Consider the following 4,091-nt stretch of genomic DNA (forward strand, 5'->3'; position numbering starts at 1 on the left):
GAACGATTGAATTCAATAGGACTACTCAATGTGAGTAAGGGTAGCAGAATCTGAGTGAATCTATCTCTCTGACCTTTAAAAAACCCATCTTGCTTGCACAGATGTGCCTTTCTGATCTATAGTACTTGGGTTTATTAATATCATACTTTATTGGCTGTGTTGTCCATTGGGTGAGGCCACTTCTTTGAAGTTTCACTCCTCAACCAACAGCTCAGCTTCCAACAGAAACCACCTACCTCTAAACTGGATGCCAACTTTTACAGGTTGGACCTTTTATACAGGTGCTTTTATAAGGAAAAGTTACACTTTCAAAGAGAACATCTGCCTGCATGAAAAATGAAAACTGTAAATTACCTCTCCTTCCTGAACCCAGCTGTTTTCCCAACATTAGGGAGTGCTCTTATTCATGGGCATTTCTGTTGCATTCAATCTACAGATGGAGACCTGAGGCACAGAGAGGCTAAGTGATTTGTCCAAGCAAACCTTTGTACAGCCATAAACAAAACCCAGATCTCCTGAGTCCCATTTGAGTACCTTACCTCCAAGAACAGTCTTCCTCTCCTTCTGTAATGTAATTTGAACTGAGAACATTTTATCACTCCCAAGCAGGCCCCTAATTCAGGAAAGCACTTAAGCATGTGCTTACTATTACCCATATTCAGGATCAGTGATAAAGCACATGCTTAGTTTAATAACATGATTGCAATAGATTTAGTCTCTCTCTGCCTCAGTTTCCCATCTGTAAGCAGTGGAGGCAACAGCTCCTCAGAGGTGCTGGAAACATTGATTGTGAGGTGCTCAGTTACCATAGTGATTTGGGAGGGTTCATATAAGTACCCTCTCCATAGCTAGAACCCTGTTTCCATCTGAGTCAGTAGCATATCTCAGACTGATCTGACACTTAAGAAAGTAGAATTTAATTAAGCAAATTGGAAAAATCTAATTTACCAAGTTAAAATATGGCCAAGGCACTAAAGCTAACGGCCCCTACACTTCCAAAATTGCTCTGATTTTAATGATCACAAGTGGTTATGGCTTAATTTAGTGTTTCATGTGGAAGACGGCACCTCCAACAGCACAGTAATGCTAACTTATCCTGCGGTATCAGTTCAATACTGACTGAGAGAAGCCTGGGACCTAATGAGTCACAAAAATCACCACCTATAGTACTCTGGGTTTTCCTGTCCATGTACTAAACAGCCATAACTCTGCTTAGCTAGTGATTTCTTACAAGTCGCTGCTTGGGGCATTATGTTTGTTTACTTACTTATCCATTTTTATTTTTGCTTTTCCACATTGTGTATGGACAAGTTTAAAATCAGACACGAAAAGACTTAACATTTCTTATCACCCTTTTTTTGTATAATACACAAACCTCAAACATTATGGGCCCATTTGTGATCCGCTTACTCAGGAGTCGTCCTATTAAACTTCAGTGGGACTTTTTGTTTGAGTAATGTGATGCAAATTTGGCAAGTCAGTAGAGTGGAGGTGCTCTGTGCCCTGAAAGGCAGGTGGCTTGAATTAAGGAATGAATTAAAGTCTCACTCGTCAGACTAGTGATGTCACAGAGGCTGTTTGCTTGATCTCCAGGGAAGGAGGCCAGCCGAACTGCTCAGACAGTGCTCACTGCCAAGCGATCCATTGAGCAAATAGCTTGCTATGTCTGCTCAGCTAAGATTGCAAGGCAATGAAAACATGGCTGTAAGAGAAAACAATACTGCAATGGTTGAAAATTACTGGGAATTATAACATCCAAATATGATTCATAACTGATTATTTATCAGAGTTAAATGCACATAACTATTTGCTGCTGTATTGCATAGCTGAGAGCTTTCTGTAATATTTTGCAGTAATATAGAAATAGGTGGGATGCTGCAGCTGTTACATTCCAGAATCTTCTTGTGTTTTCAGCAAAATTTAGTCTGAGTGATTGAGAGACTTTTTCTCAGTCTGAGAAATTTAATTTCATGTGTATTCCAGAGAAAGTCTGATTTAATTAACCATCCTCTCCGTAGGTAGGAATTAATTAGTTAGCATACCTATGGTATGATTTAATTAGTTTCTTAATGGGTATTTACATGACTATGTTTGAGTTATTTTTTTCCAGCAAATAAACAATCACTTTACACTTAACAGACGAATGAGTATTGAAAAGGGCCAGGGATATGTTTCACTGTGGGGGTCTCAGATCACTTTTACAGCCAAACTAATACGAACACAATTGAAATGCAGCCACCTCTAAGGCCGGTTTCCTGAGCGCCTGCGCGGCGCTAAGCAGATTGCAACACAGCTGCGCACCTTACAGGGAACGTAGACTACAGTACTTGTATTAGATTAATTGAAAAATGCTATTTCTTTTGTTTTTTACAGTGCAAATATTTGTAATAAAAAATAAATGTACTCTTTGTATTCTGTTATAATTGAAATCAATATATTTGAAAATGTAGAAAACATGCAAAAATATTTAAATAAATGGTATTCTATTATTGTTTAACAGTGCGATTAATCATGATTAATTTTTTTAATCGCTTGACAGCCCTAATACATATACACACTTACATATAGATACGTGGATTCACACACACACACACAGTACTATATGCGCATGCACACACACACACACACACACAAGGAGTTGCTGATGGCAGATGGTATAATCAAGGTTGCGTTTCAGCATCCATTCTAAGTCACTTTTTCAGTTGCTCATAAATTTGGCATTTTCCCCCTTTGCTTCCTTTGCTAATGTATTTACAGTCACAAGCTCTATGCCTCTTTCTAGGGCCGCTGTTTGTGTTTTGGTTTGTTCCACTGCTTAACCTTTTTGAATTGCAGATGCATTATCTCTGAATAATTTTACAACCCCGTTTTTATTGTTGGGCCTCATAAAATTGGCCTTTAATGAGCAAATCTTATCAATGAGAGACTTTCCATCAACTTCAATTGGCTTTGGATGAGGGCCCTGGGGTAAATTGGTATAGCTCCATTAAAGTCATTTGAGCTGTACTCACACCAGTTGGAGAGCTGGCCTTTGTGTCTATCAGAAATTACACAGTTGAGAATGTAATGGCATTTTCCACTATGAATGCGCAGATGTTCATAACTTGGTAGAGGTCATGTTTTGGTTTTTTTTCTGGAGCAATTGGAGAAAGATCAGGGTGAGAGCTGCCAGGGGTTATTCATGAATGCAGTAGGATCAAGTTTGGTGGCAAGATTGATTATAATAGCCAGGCGAGTGTGCAGTGGACATAAGCAATTTAATATGACTTGCTTATTGTGAATTCTAAGTTGTTAAGGGGCAAAGCAATTGTATTATGAAGGGCTATTTATATGTTGATTTGGAAGCACCAGTATTCTGTTATTTTTGAGTTGGCATAACAAGATATATGGGTCCTTTAAGGGCAGAGCCTGGCCAGTGCTTGCTTTACTAAGATTGAGCATTCAGGACATTTGTAGCCCTCAGTGATGGAGCACATGACTGAGAGGGAACAAGGCCTTCTGGGAAAATGAGACAGAAGAGCTCCAAGTGCTCAGTATAAGGGCAGCTTTGGAGCCAACGGTTGGGCTTCTGAGAGAGAAGGTGATAGGGTGGGACCTGTGCTGGGTACTCTGTAAAGAGGGACCCAGGGAAGGAGCCCGAGTGAGGTTTGGAACAGGATTGCCTGGGAAAGGACCAGGGGAAAGGCCAGACCCAGAACAGGCAATGTAGGAAATGACTCTTAGAGATAGTAGAGCAGGCCAGATTTGGGTTTAGGGCAGATTGCTTCCTGATGGTTTAGGATTCCAGGGCTGATGCCTGTAGTAGAGGGAGATCATATCCTTCCCTCTGCCCCACCATGAAGCCTCTTAGGGAGATGGTGCAGAAATTCCTGACCTGAGGAGAGAGAGATTGTTAAGCCTAAAGAGGGCAAAGAACTGCAAAGCCTTACAACAGAGATCCTGTTGAATGCCTGATAAAAGGGGGAAAACTGGGAGCACCTGCATTTAGGGGCTGAAGAACTTGTCTGTGGAAGTTTTGTTTGTTTGGGATCTTTCTTTTTCCCTGGAAAGGGAAAACTTTTTGCTTTGTGTGGAGATTCAAAAGTGCCAGC

The sequence above is a fragment of the Terrapene carolina genome, unplaced genomic scaffold (genome assembly GCF_002925995.2).
Source record: "Terrapene carolina triunguis isolate 2854851 unplaced genomic scaffold, T_m_triunguis-2.0 Scaffold66, whole genome shotgun sequence".
Classification (NCBI taxonomy): Eukaryota; Metazoa; Chordata; order Testudines; family Emydidae; genus Terrapene; species Terrapene triunguis.